Genomic DNA, 24,293 nt, shown 5'->3' with positions numbered 1-24,293 from the left:
TGGTATACAAATCAAACATTTACTGATAACAAATCATACTCATACTCGTCCCTTCATGCTCATACTCCCTCCCCTGCCCCTTCTATACTCCCCCTTCATACTCATACTCCCCCTTCATATTCATACCCCCTTCCATTCTCATACACCCCCTTCCATGCTTACTGTACCTTACATACTCCCCCTTTATATTCATACTCCCCTTACATTCTCATACCCCCCATCCATCTTTCAGTTCAGCCAGCACCTGACACGCGGTCAGTCAGCACCTGGCAAGCGGTCAGCCAACTTTAGATATAGGGGTCTGGCACTGTCAGGCACACAGTCATCCAGCACCTAGCACATGCCTTTAAGGGAAACCAAAAAAAATAAAAAAAACACATAGGCCCGTGACCCCCACATTAGGGTTACACGACCCCATATGGGGTCACGACCCACAGTTTAAGAAGGGCTGCTTTAGAGCACAGTAGTTAAGAGCTTTATGAACCGGCATTAGCCCAGAAAGCTCTTAACTCCTGGCTTTTTTCTGAGGCTGGAGTCTTGTCGTTAGATTTCTAATGCTCACTTCAGCCAAGACTCTAAATACCGGCATTAGAAAGATCCCATTGAAAAGATAGAATACGCAATTGACGTAAGGGGATCTGCGGTATGGAAAAGTCACGGCTGGAAAGTGAGTGTTAGACCCTTTCCTACAAGACTCTAAATACCAGCGGTAGGACAAAACCAGCGTTAGGACCCCCTAACACTGGTTTTGATGGCTAACGCAGAACTCTAAATCTAGGCGTAAGTTATTTGCGGATTAGGGGTTTATTTATTTATTGTTTTGCAATGTGGGGGTTGGCGGTTTAGGTGTTTGTCAATACTTCGTGCGGGAGGTAATTTTGTTATATTTATACTTTGTGCGGGCAGTTACATGTTTTGTTTTTATTTCTTGCAGGTGGTTATGTGTTTTTTAGTTATTTCATGTGGGCGTTTGCGTGTTTTTCTTTTTTTTAAGGCTTCGGGTGGATTCTTTTGGCTGCACACGCAGCCAACATTCTTTTGGCCGCCTCGCGCTGCCAACATTCCTTTGAGGATACGTGCGCAACGGACGACGGGCGCGTTACAAACGCGATTATAGTATAGATTTTAAATAACTGCTTTTCTTGTTGCATCCTCTCCCTATACTGAACATTTCAATACTGCTGTAATGCCTTTAAAAAGATATGTAAACAAAAGTCATCAAAGAAGTAATCAACCTCCCAGTGGAGGTGGAAAAGACAAACAGCCCAGTCCTTTTAAACCCACTTTAAAATACAATAAACTCTTATCTGCTGCTTGCCTGCGTGCACTGTCCCTATAACCAATGATCTATTGTGTTATACAGAAGCTTTTTGCATACTGCATACAAGATTTACGGTGCACTCACAAATGATAATCCATACTCACCTTTAATAATAATTTAAATAATAGAGATAATTTTATTGGACAGACTATATTAGAATAAGGATTGCTAAACTGCTTATTTAAAGGAACACTGAGCAATACAATACTGTGTTTCACTGAGACTTCCTGATGACCGATTTCTGATATATATGGGGGGCCCAGCTTATTTTTATTTTTTTTTAACAATAAAAACCTTGACCTGCCACTGCCTGCACTGATATCATGTGAGTGTGACATGATGCTTCACTAGTGTCTCTGACTACAGGGGTTAGTGTCTCTGTTTTACCCATTGGTGTTTATGTGTGTGTGTGTATGTATGTGACTGTGAGTATTTATGCATGTATGTGTGTGTGTGCATGTTTGTGGAACCAGCAAATTACAGACCTTGTTACTACAGCATTGGGGGGTGGGGGTAAACAGTGTCACTATACAGTACCACTAAATACAGTATGGGGGGGCTGGACCATGTCACAGACTACTGTGGTCACTTTATAAAGTACTGGGGCGGGTATAGTCAGGCCAGCCATATCACAGGCAGATTACAGACTGTGTCACTGACTCACTATATACAGTACTGGTGGGTTAAACAGTGTCACTATATACAGTAATAGGGGGTCAGACCATCTCACAGACTGTGTGCACAGGGTACCTCCTTTTGCAGACATGTAATCTGATTCACATTTTTTTCTGTGTTAAATGTAAAAAAAAAAAAAAAAAAGATATGCATCAAATTCACTTTTTTGGGGGGTGGGGGGCTTTTAGATTCTTGCATCTGGGCCCTGTGGTTTCTAGTTACGCCTCTGATTGTAATAGAAGCATTGCTATAGACACAGATTTAACTCTTTTCACGGATAGATTACATTTTTTTTAAAAGGTACACATATTCTTTTTTATTGTCAAAAATTACATATATGGGATTTGATTAGCTAAAGTTTACCATCACTTTAAGTATGTAAACACTCAAGCCCATCTGTGAATTGGCTGTTGTCTTTTTGTAGGCTGTGCCATTATATTGTAGAGCTGCAGAATATGTTGGCGTTCTACAACAAAATCATAATTACAATAATATTGCATACATAACGTATGTAATTCATTAAAAAAGATTAAGAAAATGTTCATTGTTTTTTCTTTTAACTGAGACACAATAATGTTGATTTGTAATAAATGTAGACTGAAATTCCAATACTACAGTATTTGATTCTGGAACCGAAATTACTTTGTTGTTCAAACAAATATACTTTCAGGCAGAAAAGGTGCAAAAAAAAAAATCTGATCTGAAGTTTGTTGGCTGATTTACTGAATTATTTTGTACTTTTTGATAGACCTGGATCATGCAGTTTGAATTTTGCATCAAAGAGACATTGTACACTAGATTTTTCTAGTTTTTTCCATCTAGGAGTTTTTTTGTATAAATGTATAGCTTTGCTTATTTTCTAATAACATTGTGCTGATTTTCAGACTCCTAACCAAGCCCCACAGTGTCAGATGTATACATGCGTTTACAGACTCCTGCTGTCTCCTGTTTATGTTAGCTGTCTTTTCATATTCTGGGAAGGGGGGAGTATCTGCTCTTCTTGTTTTCCAAGCCCCTTTCACTGGGGTGTCCCTGCTTAACCTCATTATCAGTGCTAAACTGGGAGCTTCTAAATAAGTTTTTAAAAACTTTTATACTGGATTTTTAGATCAGAATCTGTGCATACTCTTCTTTATAGTAGCGTTTATTATATGCAGTTATATGAAAATTGTTATATACTGCCCCTTTAGCTGGAGTTTCTCTGGGCTTGGAAGATACAGGGTTAAGATTTCAGCAAAATAAGATTCTAAATAAAGACAATGAGGCCCATTTATCAATCTCCGTATGGAGCTTGTGGGCCTGTGCTTCTGGCGAGTCTTCAGACTCGCCAGAAACAGCAGTTATGAAGCAGCGGTCCTAAGACCGCTGCTCTATAACCCTGTCTGCCTGCTCTGAGCAAGCAGGCAGGAATCGTCACAATTCAACCCGATCGAGTACGACTGGTTTGATTGACACCTCCCTGCTGGCGGCCCATTGGCCGTGAGTCTGCAGGGGGCGGTGTTGCACCAGCAGCTCTTCTGGTGCAATGCTGAATACGGAGAGCGCACTGTCGGATCAGATCCGCATGACCTTTGATACATAGACCCAATATGTAGTGTCTGCCTTCTATTAAAAAGGATCATCCGAATAATGAGACATTTACAATGGATAAGGAAGATATATGTAAAATGAATCAGAAATACATAACTATGCTGTATGAGTTATTTGGTAGTGACCTTATTTTCTCTTTGACCTATCAGTTGGCAATGAATACTGATAGTGCACTCTGGCAATCAAGGCAATTATAACAAAAATAGATAGGACAGGGCCATAGCAAGGTTTATAAAAAAAAAACAAAATATACATGGCCAAGCCGCTCTGACCTATGTTTCTTTTGTATGTGTCCTTTCTTTAAAGGGGCTGCATGGCTACCTAGTACTGTATATTATTATGTATATTCTTATACTGCTGAGTAAATGACTGCACCCCTCACTTTGTCCTTGATACCCATCTACATATAGCTCCCAGTTTGCTGTATCTGATCCTTTGCTTCTGCAACCTGCTGTTGTTTTCGGCCCTATTAGTACAAAGGTGTGTCAGCAGGGAAGCTCTGTTACCCAACACCTGTCAGTCCAAGATACTGACACATGAGAAATCTGAGTGTCTTTACAGCTTAAAAATTACAGCCTATTCTCACTTCAAAGGCTCAAGAACAAGGACTCTTCTCTTTGATAAATGACAGAATTGTTTTCCTGATTTATGACACCAGCATTTAATCAACAGAAACAGGCTGTTTTTCTGTGATTCCTCTCAGTTTTATCCCCCTCGGGCTATTTAACAGCACAGAGTGAGTGGTGACATCTGTTTAACTTAGTGAGACATCTAACTTATTAAACTGTCAAGTCAGTGTTTTGAGGTTTAGCCAACCTGTCATATAAGAAGCCAAGAGGGAGGAGGGAGGGAGCGGCTTTTTTGGATTTAACCCTTTTTAAATGCCTGTCAAAAGCAGGAGTACAGGTACAATCTTAGAACACACACAAGGCTTTGTCTGCATACAGATTATTTTAGTAAACTATATTTACTTGTTCTATATATTGACTTATGTCTACATCATAGTCGGAACAAAACTGTCAACTCTTGAAATACAGATACAAGTTTATTGGAGAGAGTCTAATATGTTGTTTTTGTTTGTAATAGAACCAGTTGTGTTAGTATTGCACAAACATTGTATGTGGTCAATTAAATAGCACACACTAATTTAATACTGTGATTCAAATATTTGGATCAGTGATTCCAAAATCTATCTCTATCATCTATCTATCTATCTATCTATCTATCTATCTATCTATCTATCTATGAAATTCAATTAAGTGTACTTAAGTCAAATACCTTTCCAGATGTAAAGTCCCCTGTTAACAGAAGTGATTACAATAATCTGTGTTTATGTAGTTTCATGCTACATGTATAAAAAGCACATGATAAAGCAAATTGAACACATTACATTATAAGTACATCCAGAAGTAAAGAAGGGAAGGATGAAACCATTAACCATCATACCCAAAGCCTCTGCAATTCCTCAGACCAGAAACAGGGTTGGTCCAGCAGCTCTGTCAGACACCCATATCAGATCAGGACCCTGACTGCTGCTGTCTCTCTGTCAGCCACATACATCAGATAAGATCAGATAAACATACAGTAACGTTGTGAAGTGACAGTAGTACTGGCTGCCACACTCCATGGCAAGCAGTTTGCTAATCCATGCACAGGGAAACACAAAAATAGGAAACTTAGTTGGAGACCACTGTGCTTGATCTATCAAGCGGTTCATCACCCCCCTACGACTGCAGATTCTCACAAGAGAACCTGCAGTCAGTATTTATCATCAGACCACTGCTCCCCTAACCTCTTCTCCACCTCTTAGGTGGAGAATTTCAATCTCCCTGGTCTTGTCTGACCGGGAAGATTGACAGCTCCTGCCCGTGTGGGCAGGGGGCGGTGTTGCACAAAAACGCAAAAAAAAAATGCTCTTGTGCAATACTGAATTCCGTCAGCGGATTGCCGTCCACCAAAGGCAGGCTGGGGCAGACAGGGGTGACTATGTATGCCCCTGTCCGCTATAGCTTGATAAATTGAGCCCCAAGACTCCAGAGTCAAATTCATCAAGCTCACAATTATGCACATATACACATTTTATTCATTTCACTTCATATATAATGCATTGAGAACACACAGAAATATATATATATATAGATAAATGTGGATAGTTTCTATTTTTATGTGATACAAAGGAAAACAAAGAAACAAGTTGCAAGTATATTCTTGCAGTGAAGAAGTCAAAACAATATTTTTCTCCCCATTAAGGACTTTCCCCTTTAGAGTTTTTCAGAGTCAATGTCACTTGGTTTCTTGCCAGCTGTCAACATAAAAGGAAGAGTCCTGCTGTCTCTTTCGCTTATTGGCTGAAGTTCAAAACCTTAAGCTTATGAGAGCAGATGAGGAACTGATGACATATTTATAGAAAGAATAAACATATCAAAAAGTATTTACTGTATACATAAATTAAATGGACACATTGTGAAACTCAGATGATTTATTAGAAAGAATTTAAAGTTACATAGAATACCATATTTGCATAAACACAAGGCTCACATGTGTGAAAAGACCAACTACACATGCACAAATGAAAAATCACACACAGTGACATTTACAAATTTAGCACTTCAAGGCACAAATTTCTCAGATACCTCCATGTTTTTTTACCTAACTTTTGACCCATAATGCACTGCTTGTATGAGGATTCAATATAAACTTTAAATAAAATCTATATATTTTGCAAATAATGCGTGCAAGGGTACAGGGAAAGTATTTAAAAACAATTAATATACAACAATAAATATGAATATGGATGGATATATCTAGAACAAACTATAAATTCAAGGAGAAGAAAAAGGGTGCAACAGCACTACACTGGTATGGGGGGAGATGCTTTTATCAAAACTGGATTAAGTTCCTGAGCTTGAGTGCTTATGCATGAATTAACTAGAAGAGCAGGATCAACATAGAAGTTGAAAAAGTATGCATTTCTTTAGCACTTCATTCTCCCCGAAGTCTATAATCAACTGAATTTATACTTAGAACACCAGTAGTAGGGTGAAGTTGGTGATTTAAATTAAAATTTAACCTTTATTAGTTTCATTAAAAAACAGAACACACAACATAAAAAGTTTAAAAACACAAAGAGAGTGGGCCAATAGAACGAGTCTGTCACATAACTCAATGTTAACAGTGTTATTCAATTTAGAGGTGTGAGAATCTGGTCAAAATACTGTCTAAATAATGTGGAAATGGACTGTATTTGAATCTCCTGAGAGAAGACAAAAGAATAAGTATGTGTAGGTATTTCCCTGAGTATCGCTATAACTCAGTAATGAATTGGATACTTTTAAGGTTTATCAGGTTGGTATTCTGGAGTTTATTGTATTTTTCTCTTGTTTATAATAGTACACTAAATTAGAGTGAGAAAAAATAATAACCGATTGAGCTCAATGAATAAGCAGTTATTTATAAAGATAAATGTCTGTGAAGTACCCGTTATTTTGTACTTTTAGTTGTTGGATGTCTTTTGTCATTGGCTCATATATTTAGATTGCCTTGTATTTGCAATCTATACTTGGGTCAGTATTATTTTAGTTGGAATAACTAAGTTGTGAGCGTTTACCAATTCACAGTAGGTTGTTTAGCTTTATTGGTAGCTTAATGTCTTTTATCATAGGCTCATGTGCTTTAGATTGCTTTTGTGTCTGCAATCTGTACTTGGATTTTAATTATTATCGAGTAATACAAGATAGTACAATTATTTATGGAAGTCAATATAGGTGAAGTACCCAGATTTTTATCCTTTTGGTTACGAAATGTCTTTTACCATTGGCTCATTTGTTTCAATTATCTAGTATTCAAAATCATTGCTTAGATTTGAATTATTGTCTGGAAATACAAAATGATGGACTTGTACAGATTCGCAATCGGTTGATTAGCTGTATTATCAGTCTGATGTATTTTGTCATTGGCTCTAGAGCTTTGGATTGCTTAATGTCTGCAATCTATACTCAGATTATAATTATTATCTGGTAATACAAGGTGACTGGCACTGACTGCTTCTTAATCTATAGGTTAGTTTGATTATTGGTTTGTAACTCTCAGAAGGTGATGTAACTTGTAGTATGTGTGTTTTGAGCGTTAGATTTTTGTACTTAGTTAGAATTGTGCTCCTTTATATGAGGGAGTGCTGGCCAAACTGCTTCAAAATATATAATATATTGCAACTGGTGAAGTTACATAAATTGCTTCAAATATATAATAATATTTTGTAACTAGTGACGTTACATAAGCGGAGATGTATCAATCTTTTTGATTCAATATGAATCTTTTTAAATAGTGGTTACAACCTGATACTGCCAAATGGTATGACCTTTAAGGTAAATATCTAGAGAACAAAGATCCAAGAGCGCCAACAACAAAGAGTCAAATAGACCCACTATTTAGAAATGCAGGTTAAAAAATAATAATGAATAAACACTATAGATTCCCAGGGTCTAATACTTAATCATAAATATTTCACATATACATATATAATTAATCCTGGAAAGAAGAAAGAATATATACTCTTACCAAGTTAATGTGCAACAAAGATAGATATAAACTGATTATTTTGTAATGATAGTTCAGAAAAAAGTCCGCAATTTTCCTCCACACTGTCCTGCTGCTCCTTATATTCCACTGGTGTACAGTCCGTGGTAGCAAAAATGAAAAGGATCCCTGTCAAAAGACACAAGAAAACAGGAGCGCAACTCCGTGCACCAAAAAGTACACGGATGATCTAAGTGTAGATTTAAAACAATTTAATGGTGATAATATATATAAAAACATCCAAACAAATGATTCCAAACTCACATAGTAACCCTCAAACATATGAGGTATGTCAGCACACAAATGAGGGGAATGTATGTCCCACTGCTGGGCTTTTCCTCTCTCTCTCCCAGATTATTCGATAGCCAGCGGGTAAACCCTCTCATGGAAAACGGACCCTCTCTGTTCACAATGCGATAGACGCTGTACTGCAAATAGCCGGCTCCAGTCCAGGTCCTAACACAAGCGTCAGAGTACGTCCTACGTAGCGTAAAGTGGGCGTGGCCTAACGCGTTTCGCGAGGCTCCTCCTCGCTTCGTCAGAGGCAATGCCCACATTGCTTCTTACAGCTTATTTATATCCCTCTATCTTGCGTGAGCGATATACATATGCTAATGTCCCAATCTATAGGTAGGCTGTTTCTATCACATACAAATGAGATAATCCCTATGGTTATACATGATCCACCTAATCTAATAGCAATTAAAGTATACATACATCAAATACATTGCATACAAATTTCATAAAATATCACAGAACTGCTTTATATGTAAGAAATATTCTAAAAAAACAAAGCAAATAAATGTTCAAAGGCTAGTTAAAACACATACATAAATATAAAAAATAGTACATGTGCTTAAGTAATAGGTTAAAAACTCATAAATATAATCTATCTATTTACACCTGCTAAAGAGGATACAAATATATAAACATACCAATTTTTACTGCCCACTAAGAATTAATCTAAGGAAGAAATATATGATCACTAAAATTGATAGTGCATATTATAAATGATAGAATAATGAAGATATATATATAAGGCACTAAATAAAACCTATTTGGACACTTCTATATAGAAACTCTCATAGGGAAAGTATAAATTTCTAAGAGATCTAGGGAGACTAAACCCCAGCTGGAATCAGGGCTCCACATATATGGTTATAATTTATTTCTAGAGCCCTGAATAATCTACTTTCCCTTTAGAGATGCATTATACATATAAGAACATAGTTACTAGGAGAGGTAAATTTCTATTAAGGGGCTAAATGACGTAAAATTGACTAAAAGTACCTTTGAGAGGTAGCTAAATATTGATCATGTATCCAGAAATGCTGCTAAATCTATGTCTCTATTCATACCTCCTGGACCCACAGCTTCAAGCTTGTGGATCCAGTAGGTCTCCCGTTGCCTTAAAAGAAGTAGTCTATCTCCTCCCCTAATGGGGTTTTTTACATGTTCAATTGCTAAAACACTCAAACCTGTTTTATCGCCATCATGGGCTTCAAGAAAGTGTGCTGGTACACCATGATTATCTAAACCGTTCTCTATGTTTCTCAGGTGCTCATTAAATCTGGTCTTCACGGGTCGTTTCGTGCGACCTACGTAGATTTTGTCACACGAACACCTTAAAAGATAGACAACATAGCATGTTTTACAATTCATCATACATCTGATTTTAAATGTATCATCACCTTTTTTCCTTCCAAAGGTACCATTATTCTTTTCCATATGGGCACAGCAATTACAATTCTTCCTACCACACTTGAAAAATCCCTCTGAGTTTTTCTTTAGCCAATTTGTGGATTTCTCCGACTTCAGCATACTAGGACTAATTCTATTTTTAACATTTGAATTTCTCTTGAAAATAACTTGTCCCCTATCGTTCAGAACATCTCTTAGTACTGGATCCTGCATGATAATAGGCCAATGTTTTTTCATGGCTTTCTCGATCTCCCTTGATGCTCTATTAAATTTTGTTACAAGTTGTATCTTCCTTTTACTACTATCATGATTCTTCTTTTTCAAATTATTACCTCCAATAAGATCATCCCTATTCATATTCCCTACGATATTTTGCACTTTAACTAATTCCTTATTCTCGTATCCCTTTGCTAAAAATCTATTTCTAATCACCCCTGCAGCTATTTCATAATCATCCTGTTTAGTACAGTTACGTCTCGCTCTCTGAAATTGTCCTAGGGGGATATTTTTGAGCCATTTATTATAATGGCCACTGCTGGCATGGAGATATCCGTTTGTGTCAGTGGGTTTCCTATATAGATTCGTGTAGACCCTTCCATTTTCTTGTATAATTTCAAGATCTAAAAAGTTAACCCTATCCTTACTCCATTCCATTGTAAATTTTAGGTTTAATAAATTTTTATTAGTATATTCAACAAATTTATTCAATTCCTCATTGGAGCCGTGCCATATCATGAGCACGTCGTCTATATAACGATACCACTCTATTATGTTATGTTTAAAAGGGTTATTTGTGCTGAAAACAAATAGATCCTCCCACCACCCCATATAAAGGTTCGCAAACGTGGGGGCGAATTTTGTACCCATAGCGGTACCTCTTATTTGGAGGAAATATTTGTTTTCAAATACAAAATAATTTTTTGTTAGAATAAACTCCATAGCCCTCTCTAGGAAACTCATTTGGGTCTCATTTATGTATCCGCTTTTATTGGCAAAATACTTCACAGCCGTGATTCCCAACAAATGTGGAATTGAGGTGTACAGCGAACAAACATCCATTGTGACCCAAATGAAATCCTGTTTCCATTCTATATCTTTCGTGAGTTTCAAAATATGTATTGTATCCCTCACATATGACCGTAAACATGGAACCATGGGTTTCAAAATTTGATCAACATATTCAGACAATTTGGTGGTGAGGCCTCCAATCCCTGAGACTATCGGTCTCCCCGGCGGGTTACTCAAACCCTTGTGGGTTTGAGTAACCCGCCGGGGAGACCGATAGTCTCAGGGATTGGAGGCCTCACCACCAAATTGTCTGAATATGTTGATCAAATTTTGAAACCCATGGTTCCATGTTTACGGTCATATGTGAGGGATACAATACATATTTTGAAACTCACGAAAGATATAGAATGGAAACAGGATTTCATTTGGGTCACAATGGATGTTTGTTCGCTGTACACCTCAATTCCACATTTGTTGGGAATCACGGCTGTGAAGTATTTTGCCAATAAAAGCGGATACATAAATGAGACCCAAATGAGTTTCCTAGAGAGGGCTATGGAGTTTATTCTAACAAAAAATTATTTTGTATTTGAAAACAAATATTTCCTCCAAATAAGAGGTACCGCTATGGGTACAAAATTCGCCCCCACGTTTGCGAACCTTTATATGGGGTGGTGGGAGGATCTATTTGTTTTCAGCACAAATAACCCTTTTAAACATAACATAATAGAGTGGTATCGTTATATAGACGACGTGCTCATGATATGGCACGGCTCCAATGAGGAATTGAATAAATTTGTTGAATATACTAATAAAAATTTATTAAACCTAAAATTTACAATGGAATGGAGTAAGGATAGGGTTAACTTTTTAGATCTTGAAATTATACAAGAAAATGGAAGGGTCTACACGAATCTATATAGGAAACCCACTGACACAAACGGATATCTCCATGCCAGCAGTGGCCATTATAATAAATGGCTCAAAAATATCCCCCTAGGACAATTTCAGAGAGCGAGACGTAACTGTACTAAACAGGATGATTATGAAATAGCTGCAGGGGTGATTAGAAATAGATTTTTAGCAAAGGGATACGAGAATAAGGAATTAGTTAAAGTGCAAAATATCGTAGGGAATATGAATAGGGATGATCTTATTGGAGGTAATAATTTGAAAAAGAAGAATCATGATAGTAGTAAAAGGAAGATACAACTTGTAACAAAATTTAATAGAGCATCAAGGGAGATCGAGAAAGCCATGAAAAAACATTGGCCTATTATCATGCAGGATCCAGTACTAAGAGATGTTCTGAACGATAGGGGACAAGTTATTTTCAAGAGAAATTCAAATGTTAAAAATAGAATTAGTCCTAGTATGCTGAAGTCGGAGAAATCCACAAATTGGCTAAAGAAAAACTCAGAGGGATTTTTCAAGTGTGGTAGGAAGAATTGTAATTGCTGTGCCCATATGGAAAAGAATAATGGTACCTTTGGAAGGAAAAAAGGTGATGATACATTTAAAATCAGATGTATGATGAATTGTAAAACATGCTATGTTGTCTATCTTTTAAGGTGTTCGTGTGACAAAATCTACGTAGGTCGCACGAAACGACCCATGAAGACCAGATTTAATGAGCACCTGAGAAACATAGAGAACGGTTTAGATAATCATGGTGTACCAGCACACTTTCTTGAAGCCCATGATGGCGATAAAACAGGTTTGAGTGTTTTAGCAATTGAACATGTAAAAAACCCCATTAGGGGAGGAGATAGACTACTTCTTTTAAGGCAACGGGAGACCTACTGGATCCACAAGCTTGAAGCTGTGGGTCCAGGAGGTATGAATAGAGACATAGATTTAGCAGCATTTCTGGATACATGATCAATATTTAGCTACCTCTCAAAGGTACTTTTAGTCAATTTTACGTCATTTAGCCCCTTAATAGAAATTTACCTCTCCTAGTAACTATGTTCTTATATGTATAATGCATCTCTAAAGGGAAAGTAGATTATTCAGGGCTCTAGAAATAAATTATAACCATATATGTGGAGCCCTGATTCCAGCTGGGGTTTAGTCTCCCTAGATCTCTTAGAAATTTATACTTTCCCTATGAGAGTTTCTATATAGAAGTGTCCAAATAGGTTTTATTTAGTGCCTTATATATATATCTTCATTATTCTATCATTTATAATATGCACTATCAATTTTAGTGATCATATATTTCTTCCTTAGATTAATTCTTAGTGGGCAGTAAAAATTGGTATGTTTATATATTTGTATCCTCTTTAGCAGGTGTAAATAGATAGATTATATTTATGAGTTTTTAACCTATTACTTAAGCACATGTACTATTTTTTATATTTATGTATGTGTTTTAACTAGCCTTTGAACATTTATTTGCTTTGTTTTTTTAGAATATTTCTTACATATAAAGCAGTTCTGTGATATTTTATGAAATTTGTATGCAATGTATTTGATGTATGTATACTTTAATTGCTATTAGATTAGGTGGATCATGTATAACCATAGGGATTATCTCATTTGTATGTGATAGAAACAGCCTACCTATAGATTGGGACATTAGCATATGTATATCGCTCACGCAAGATAGAGGGATATAAATAAGCTGTAAGAAGCAATGTGGGCATTGCCTCTGACGAAGCGAGGAGGAGCCTCGCGAAACGCGTTAGGCCACGCCCACTTTACGCTACGTAGGACGTACTCTGACGCTTGTGTTAGGACCTGGACTGGAGCCGGCTATTTGCAGTACAGCGTCTATCGCATTGTGAACAGAGAGGGTCCGTTTTCCATGAGAGGGTTTACCCGCTGGCTATCGAATAATCTGGGAGAGAGAGAGGAAAAGCCCAGCAGTGGGACATACATTCCCCTCATTTGTGTGCTGACATACCTCATATGTTTGAGGGTTACTATGTGAGTTTGGAATCATTTGTTTGGATGTTTTTATATATATTATCACCATTAAATTGTTTTAAATCTACACTTAGATCATCCGTGTACTTTTTGGTGCACGGAGTTGCGCTCCTGTTTTCTTGTGTCTTTTGACAGGGATCCTTTTCAAGGTAAATATCTAAGTTACCAAAGCATATACTGCCAAGTAATTTCTGTTTTGCTCAAATAGCGGCGAGTATCTATTGGTAACTATATTACATTATAATCTAGGTGCATAGATTCGGCTAAGAGTGCTCAAATGATATTAATTGTATTGCTGTTATAGATTCTCTAGAAAGCACTCTAATATGATATTTTTACAGGTAGATAGATACTGAAGCTTATTTATGATTCGCTTTGAACTTATGGCAAAGGCTGTTGGCACAGAACACACACATCAAACCATCACATTCACACCTTTGAAAAAGCCGCTATTAGGTCGGCGAAACATGTTAGGGGAGGGTGTTGAACCTCTTTCAACCCCCATTATTTTTTAAATTTAGCATTTAGTTTGGGCCGCCCAAAAACCTATAATATGGCTAACTGATGTACTATACATTAGAACGAGTCTTATCCAAGTGTTGAGATAAACAGAACTTGCCACGGCAAGACTTTATATAACTTTTTGAGTGTGAATCTGTGTTATGCTTGATACTTTTTAGAATTTAATTTAATGGAGCTGTGAATGTGATGGTTTGATGTGTGTGTTCTGTGCCAACAGCCTTTGCCATAAGTTCAAAGCGAATCATAAATAAGCTTCAGTATCTATCTACCTGTAAAAATATCATATTAGAGTGCTTTCTAGAGAATCTATAACAGCAATACAATTAATATCATTTGAGCACTCTTAGCCGAATCTATGCACCTAGATTATAATGTAATATAGTTACCAATAGATACTCGCCGCTATTTGAGCAAAACAGAAATTACTTGGCAGTATATGCTTTGGTAACTTAGATATTTACCTTAAAGGTCACACCATTTGGCAGTATCAGGTTGTAACCACTATTTAAAAAGATTCATATTGAATCAAAAAGATTGATACATCTCCGCTTATGTAACGTCACTAGTTACAAAATATTATTATATATTTGAAGCAATTTATGTAACTTCACCAGTTGCAATATATTATATATTTTGAAGCAGTTTGGCCAGCACTCCCTCATATACAGGGAGTGCAGAATTATTAGGCAGATGAGTATTTTGACCACATCATCCTCTTTATGCATGTTGTCTTACTCCAAGCTGTATAGGCTCGAAAGCCTACTACCAATTAAGCATATTAGGTGATGTGCATCTCTGTAATGAGAAGGGGTGTGGTCTAATGACATCAACACCCTATATCAGGTATGCATAATTATTAGGCAACTTCCTTTCCTTTGGCAAAATGGGTCAAAAGAAGGACTTGACAGTCTCAGAAAAGTCAAAAATAGTGAGATATCTTGCAGAGGGATGCAGCACTCATAAAATTGCAAAGCTTCAAGCGTTTCATTCAAAATAGTCAACAGGGTCGCAAGAAGCGTGTGGAAAAACCAAGGCGCAAAATAACTGCCCATGAACTGAGAAAAGTCAAGCGTCCAGCTGCCAAGATGCCACTTGCCACCAGTTTGGCCATATTTCAGAGCTGCAACATCACTGGAGTGCCCAAAAGCACAAGGGGTGCAATACTCAGAGACATGGCCAAGGTAAGAAAGGCTGAAAGACGACCACCACTGAACAAGACACACAAGCTGAAACGTCAAGACTGGGCCAAGAAATATCTCGACTGATTTTTCTAAGGTTTTATGGACTGATGAAATGAGAGTGAGTCTTGATGGGCCCGTGGCTGGATTGGTAAAGGGCAGAGAGCTCCAGTCCGACTCAGACGCCAGCAAGGTGGAGGTGGAGCTGGTTTGGGCTGGTATCATCAAAGATGAGCTTGTGGGGCCTTTTCGGGTTGAGGATGGAGTCAAGCTCAACTCCCAGTCCTACTGCCAGTTTCTGGAAGACACCTTCTTCAAGCAGTGGTACAGGAAGAAGTCTGCATCCTTCAAGAAAAACATGATTTTCATGCAGGACAATGCTCCATCACACGCTTCCAAGTACTCCACAGCATGGCTGGCAAGAAAGGGTATAAAAGAAGAAAATCTAATGACATGGCCTCCTTGTTCACCTGATCTGAACCCCATTGAGAACCTGTGGTCCATCATCAAATGTGAGATTTACAAGTAGGGAAAACAGTACACCTCTCTGAACAGTGTCTGGGAGGCTGTGGTTGCTGCTGCACGCAATGTTGATGGTGAACAGATCAAAACACTGACAGAATCCATGGATGGCAGGCTTTTGAGTGTCCTTGCAAAGAAAGGTGGCTATATTGGTCACTGATTTGTTTTTGTTTTGTTTTTGAATGTCAGAAATGTATATTTGTGAATGTTGAGATGTTATATTGGTTTCACTGGTAAAAATAAATAATTGAAATGGGTATATATTTGTTTTTTGTTAAGTTGCCTAATAATTATGCACAGTAATAGTCACCTGCACACACAGATATCCCCCTAAAATAGCTATAACTAAAAACAAACTAAAAACTACTTCCAAAACTATTCAGCATTGATATTAATGAGTTTTTTGGGTTCATTGAGAACATGGTTGTTGTTCAATAATAAAATTAATCCTCAAAAATACAACTTGCCTAATAATTCTGCACTCCCTGTAAAGGAGCACAATTCTAACTAAGTACAAAAATCTAACGCTCAAAACACACATACTACAAGTTACATCACCTTCTGAGAGTTACAAACCAATAATCAAACTAACCTATAGATTAAGAAGCAGTCAGTGCCAGTCACCTTGTATTACCAGATAATAATTATAATCTGAGTATAGACTGCAGACATTAAGCAATCCAAAACTCTAGAGCCAATGACAAAATACATCAGACTGATAATACAGCTAATCAACCGATTGCAAATCTGTACAAGTCCATCATTTTGTATTTCCAGACAATAATTCAAATCTAAGCAATGATTTTGAATACTAGATAATTGAAACAAATGAGCCAATGGTAAAAGACATTTCGTAACCAAAAGGATAAAAATCTGGGTACTTCACCTATATTGACTTCCATAAATAATTGTACTATCTTGTATTACTCGATAATAATTAAAATCCAAGTACAGATTGCAAACACAAAAGCAATCTAAAGCACATGAGCCTATGATAAAAGACATTAAGCTACCAATAAAGCTAAACAACCTACTGTGAATTGGTAAACGCTCACAACTTAGTTATTCCAACTAAAATAATACTAACCCAAGTATATATTGCAAATACAAGGCAATCTAAATATATGAGCCAATGATAAAAGACATCCAACAACTAAAAGTACAAAATAACGGGTACTTCACAGACATTTATCTTTATAAATAACTGCTTATTCATTGAGCTCAATCGGTTATTATTTTTTCTCACTCTAATTTAGTGTGCTATTATAAACAAGAGAAAAATACAATAAACTCCAGAATACCAACCTGATAAACCTTAAAAGTATCCAATTCATTACTGAGTTATAGCGATACTCAGGGAAATACCTACACATACTTATTCATTTTTCTTCTCTCAGGAGATTCAAATACAGTCCATTTCCACATTATTTAGACAGTATTTTGACCAGATTCTCACACCTCTAAATTGAATAACACTGTTAACACTGAGTTATGTGACAGACTCGTTCTATTGGCCCACTCTCTTTGTGTTTTTTAACTTTCTATGTTGTGTGTTCTGTTTTTTAATGAAACTAATAAAGGTTAAATTTTAATTTAAATCACCAACTTCACCCTACTACTGGTGTTCTAAGTATAAATTCAGTTGATTATAGACTTCGGGGAGAATGAAGTGCTAAAGAAATGCATACTTTTTCAACTTCTATGTTGATCCTGCTCTTCTATAAATTCAAGGAGATATGGCTTCCTAGCTCTTGGAATTTGTGAAGCATGTTACACACTTAAAGGAACAGTCTAGTCAAAATTCAACTTTCATGATCATACCCCGAGCAGACATGATTTATCATACCCCGGGCAGACAGCATACGCTGTCAGCATTTAACATTGCACAAACAGTTCTGGTGAACTGCTTGTGCAATGCCCCCCCGGCAGATTGGCCGCTAGCAGGGGGTGTCAATCAACCCAATCGTATTCGATCGGGCAGATTGATGTCCGCAGCCTCAGAGGAGGCAAACGACTTAAGGAGCAGCAGGTTTAAGACTGCTGCTTCTTAACTCTTGTTTCCGGCGAGTCTGAAGGCTCGCGTGGAAACAGGGGTATTTGGCTCCATTAGGGCCGCGATAAATCTGCCCCTGAGCATGTAATTTTAAACAACTTTCCAATATACTTTTATCAAAAAATTGCTTTGTTTTCTTAGTATTCTTTGTTGAAAGCTAAACCTAGGTAGGCTCAAAATGATTTATAAACTGTTGAAAACCGCTTCTTATCTCAGTGCATTTTGACAGTTTTTCACAGTTAGACAGTGCTAGTTCATGTGTGTCATATACGTAGATAGCATTGTGCTCACTCCAGTGGTGTTATTTAGGAGTCAGCACTGATTGGTTGAACTGCATGTCTGTCAAAAGCACAGCAATAAGGGGGCAGTATGCAGAAGCTTAGATACAAGGTAATCCAAAGGTAATACATGTATTAACATCACAGTGTTTGTTATGCAAAACTGGGGAATAGGTAATAAAGGGATTATCTATATTTTTAAACAATACACATTTTCAAGTAGACTGTCCCTTTAATGTAAATTGCCCAAACAAAAAACATGTCTAGGTCTGTTATATTTGTTATCCAAACATATTTAGCAAACAAATTGATATAGATCTTCATGTTGCGTTACCCAATCAAATACCCTTGTTCAGGGCCGGATTTACCATTAGGCAGAGTAGGCATGTGCCTACATGTACCTTCCATATAGGGGCTCCTGTCTTTCTGTTCCATATGCATTTTCTGCGTACCTCTGCAGCTCTGCCCTCACTCACCATAGTAGATAATAACTTTGCCATAAACAAAGATGGACGCCACGCTGATACTGTCTGTAGTGCTTTGTTATAGATCATGGACTGCATTTTATGTGGCAAAATTAACAGCTGCTGTAAAAAAAAAAATCATAATTCTATAAAGTTTTAGGCTGGAACCGGAAGCGTGTGGGGGCACTTTAGATTTTGCTGCCTATAGCACCTGGGATCTAAATCAGGCCCTGCCCTTGCTGGCTCATTTTGTGCTTACTTCAAATTATATTAAAATACAGATCTGTAATTGATAGACTATGGAAAAAATACAAGCTATCAACGCTGCTATGTGAAATTGTATGATTAGAATTTTTCTTACCTTAAACAAATCAGTTTACAAAATTGTAGTAGATAAAATTTTATTAGAATAATAATACAAATCAATTTTCAAACAATAAACCTTAGTAGTTAAACTGTGCCAACGTGAACTCAAATTTCATTATTCAAAAGTAACTAGGAGTTGCATTTCTAAAGACTATGGGGCAGAATTATCATTGTGCGAGCAGACATGATCCGATATTGTGGATCATGTCCGCTGCACATCGATAAATGCCGAATGCATACGCTCTCAGAATTTATCATTGCACCAGCAGTTCTTCTGAACTTCTGGTGCAATGCCGACCCTGCAGGTTTGCGGCCAATCGGCCGCTAGCAGGCGTCATCAATCAACCCGATTGTATTCGATCGGGTTGATTTCTGGCAATGTCTGTCTGCCACCTCAGAGCAGGTGGACAGGTTATGGAGCAGCACTCTTTAGACCGCTGCTTCATAACTTGTGTTTCCGGCGAGCCTGAAGGCTCGCCAGAAACACAGGGCATCAAGCTCCATACGGAGCTTGATAAATATGCCCCTATGTGAGTCCTAACAGAAAACATATCAGTGAATTGATTGGCCATAGTGTCCCATGTTTAAACGGCCATGCAGACAAGGTTCTCAACTTGAAGCCCTGTCTGCTGTGCTTTGCAACGAATGGTCAGCGGAACCTTACGTCTGCTGCCCATATGTACCATTACACACTCACTTGAGTGTGCTCTCATGCAAGGGCCTTTCAATCACTTTAAAGGGACAGTTTACTCAAAAATTTTCTCCCCTTTAATTTGTTCCCAATGATCCACTTTACCTGCTGGAGTGTATTAGATTGTTTACAAGTAGCTCATTTACTCTTATATTGGCATTTGAAATAGTAGATTTAGCCAGTGGTATCCACACCTATTCTGAAAGTTTGTGGCCGCAGGTCCAAGCTATAGATAAGCTGTGTAAACACAGCCAGCAGAAGAAATGATGGTCCCAGTGGGATATAGCAGAGATAAGGTAATAAAATGTTGATTTTCTATTGTTCTCTCCAAGTATTGGTGATTGGTTTATGGACAGATATAAGATAAAGAAGCAGCTATATTTACACAATGTGATAACTTAATGAGATCTGATTATACATACAAGCTCAACCCATTTTATTAGGTTGTGGCTTCAAAACACAAAATCAGAGCTTTAATATACACAAATAAACCTTAAAAAGCTAATTTTCATGCATTTTTACTCTACAGTTGGTAAAAAAAAAGCAATTGTAACACATTAAGGGAAAAACTATTTTACAGTATACTGTCCCTTTAAGTCAGAGTGTTTGGAGTGATTTCAATCAACCACCTCAGAGGTGGTGGAGAGTGGAAGAAGCAACCATCTGATGACTGCTGGTTCTTACATTGCGGGAAGCGAACCTGCCCCACAAGGGCTGCTTAAAACAGTGAACCCATAGGGGCCGATTTATTAAGCCCTCTATTGGCCCCAATGTCTCTGTTTCCGCACAAGTTTTTTTTCTATTTTTGGTGGTTTGGTGGGTGAGAGGTTTTACTTAGTAGGCGGGACATGGTATTTTTTTTTTTTTTTTTTTTAAGGTAAAAGAGCTGTTTAACTTAGGGCAATGCCCTACAAAAGGCCCTTTTAAAGGCTATTGGTAGTTTAGTTTAGATTAGGGAGTGTTTTTATTTCCATAGGGATTAGGTTTAAAAAAATTTATTTTGGATAATTTGGTTTATATTTTTCTGTAATTTTAGCCTTTTTTATTTTTTGTAATTTTAGATTTAATTATTGTAATTTAATCTTAGGTTTAATTTATAAATTAATGTTAGGATTTTTATTTTAATTGTAATTTAGGATTTTTTAAATTAATGGAATGGGGGTTAATTTAGGGGATGTTAGGTTAGGGGGCTTAGTAATTATTTATTTGCGTTGTGGGGCATGGCAGATTAAGGGTTAATAGTTTTAATAGCTAGTTTGCGTTGTGGGGCATGGCGGATTAGGGGTTAATAGTTTAATTAGGTTAATTGAGATGTGGGCGAATGGCAGATTAGGGGTTAATAGTTTAATTAGGTTAATTGCATTGTGGGGGTTAGGCAGTTTAGGGGTTAATAGATGTATTAGGTTAATTGAGATGTGGGTAAATGGCGGATTAGGGGTTAATAGTTTAAATAGCTAGATTGCTTTGTGGGGGATGGCAGTTTAGGGGTTAATAACTTTGATAGATACTTTGTGATATGGGGGTTGGCGGATTAGGGGTTAATACATTAGTTATTGCGGTGGGGGGTTGCAGTTGAGAGGTAGATATAGCGCATGCGTTACGTCTTTGATTTGATTTTAACATCGAGCAACGGTGAAAATATACATGCCGCACTTTTATGGGGCGCTGTATATGCGATCGAGTACAGTGTAAGGTCGGGTTACCACAGTAACCTATTAATGGCCTAGATTTGGAGTTCGGCAGTAAAAGGGCTGTTAACGCTCCGCGGGCTTTTTTCTGGCCGCACCATAAAATTAACTCTGGTATCGAGAGTTCAAACAAAGGCTGCGTTAGGCTCCAAAAAAGGAGCGTAGAGCATTTTTACCGCAAATGCAACTCTCGATACCAGAGTTGCTTACGGACGCGGCCGGCCTCAAAAACGTGCTCGTGCACGATATCCCCATAGGAAACAATGGGGCTGTTTGAGCTGGAAAAAAACCTAACACCTGCAAAAAAGCAGCGTTCAGCTCCTAACGCAGCCCCATTGTTTCCTATGGGGAAACACTTCCTACGTCTGCACCTAACACTCTAACATGTACCCCGAGTCTAAACACCCCTAACCTTACACTTATTAACCCCTAATCTGCCGCCCCCGCTATCGCTGAGCCCTGCATATTTTTTTTAACCCCTAATCTGCCGCTCCGTAAACCGCCGCCACCTACGTTATCCCTATGTACCCCTAATCTGCTGCCCTAACATCGCCGACCCCTATATTATATTTATTAACCCCTAATCTGCCCCCCTCAACGTCGCCGACACCTGCCTACACTTATTAACCCCTAATCTGCCGAGCGGACCTGAGCGCTACTATAATAAAGTTATGAACCCCTAACCCGCCTCACTAACCCTATCATAAATAGTATTAACCCCTAATCTGCCCTCCCTAACATCGCCGACACCTAACTTCAATTATTAACCCCTAATCTGCCGACCGGAGCTCACCGCTATTCTAATAAATTGATTAACCCCTAAAGCTAAGTCTAACCCTAACACTAACACCCCCCTAAGTTAAATATAATTTTTATCTAACGAAATAAATTAACTCTTATTAAATAAATGATTCCTATTTAAAGCTAAATACTTACCTGTAAAATAAATCCTAATATAGCTACAATATAAATTATAATTATATTATAGCTATTTTAGGATTAATATTTATTTTACAGGCAACTTTGTAATTATTTTAACCAGGTACAATAGCTATTAAATAGTTAAGAACTATTTAATAGCTAAAATAGTTAAAATAATAACAAATTTACCTGTAAAATAAATCCTAACCTAAGATATAATTAAACCTAACACTACCCTATCAATAAAATAATTAAATAAACTACCTACAATTACCTACAATTAACCTAACACTACACTATCAATAAATTAATTAAACACAATTCCTACAAATAAATACAATTAAATAAACTAGCTAAAGTACAAAAAATAAAAAAGAACTAAGTTACAGAAAATAAAAAAATATTTACAAACATAAGAAAAATATTACAACAATTTTAAACTAATTACACCTACTCTAAGCCCCCTAATAAAATAACAAAGCCCCCCAAAATAAAAAATTCCCTACCCTATTCTAAATTAAAAAAGTTACAAGCTCTTTTACCTTACCAGCCCTGAACAGGGCCCTTTGCGGGGCATGCCCCAAGAATTTCAGCTCTTTTGCCTGTAAAAGAATAAATACAATACCCCCCCCCCCCAACATTACAACCCACCACCCACATACCCCTAATCTAACCCAAACCCCCCTTAAATAAACCTAACACTAAGCCCCTGAAGATCTTCCTACCTTGTCTTCACCATACCAGGTTCACCGATCCGTCCTGAAGAGCTCCTCCGATGTCCTGATCCAAGCCCAAGCGGGGGCTGAAGAGGTCCATGATCCGGTCAAAGTCTTCATCCAAGCGGGGCAGAAGAGGATCTTCCATCCGATTGAAGTCATCATCCAGGCGGCATCTTCTATGGTCTTCCATCCGGAGCGAAGCGGCAGGATCCTGAAGACCTCCAGCGCGGAACATCCATCCGGACCGACGACTGAACGACGAATGACTGTTCCTTTAAGGGACGTCATCCAAGATGGCGTCCCTCGAATTCCGATTGGCTGATAGGATTCTATCAGCCAATCGGAATTAAGGTAGGAATTTTCTGATTGGCTGATGGAATCAGCCAATCAGAATCTAGTTCAATCCGATTGGCCGATCCAATCAGCCAATCAGATTGAGCTCGCATTCTATTGGCTGATCGGAACAGCTTTTTTTTTCTTAACTATTTAATAGCTATTGTACCTGGTTAAAATAATTACAAAGTTGCCTGTAAAATAAATATTAATCCTAAAATAGCTATAATATAATTATAATTTATATTGTAGCTATATTAGGATTTATTTTACAGGTAAGTATTTAGCTTTAAATAGGAATCATTTATTTAATAAGAGTTAATTTATTTCGTTAGATAAAAATTATATTTAACTTAGGGGGTGTTAGTGTTAGGGTTAGACTTAGCTTTAGGGGTTAATCAATTTATTAGAATAGCGGTGAGCTCCGGTCGGCAGATTAGGGGTTAATAATTGAAGTTAGGTGTCGGCGATGTTAGGGAGGGCAGATTAGGGGTTAATACTATTTATGATAGGGTTAGTGAGGCGGGTTAGGGGTTCATAACTTTATTATAGTAGCGCTCAGGTCCGCTCGGCAGATTAGGGGTTAATAAGTGTAGGCAGGTGTCGGCGACGTTGAGGGGGGCAGATTAGGGGTTAATAAATATAATATAGGGGTCGGCGATGTTAGGGGCAGCAGATTAGGGGTACATAGGGATAACGTAGGTGGCGGCGCTTTACGGTCGGAAGATTAGGGGTTAATTATTTTAAGTAGCGGCGA

This window comes from Bombina bombina, chromosome 6 (genome assembly GCF_027579735.1).
Source record: "Bombina bombina isolate aBomBom1 chromosome 6, aBomBom1.pri, whole genome shotgun sequence".
In the NCBI taxonomy this organism is placed as follows: domain Eukaryota; kingdom Metazoa; phylum Chordata; class Amphibia; order Anura; family Bombinatoridae; genus Bombina; species Bombina bombina.
This window is presented reverse-complemented; position numbering follows the sequence as displayed.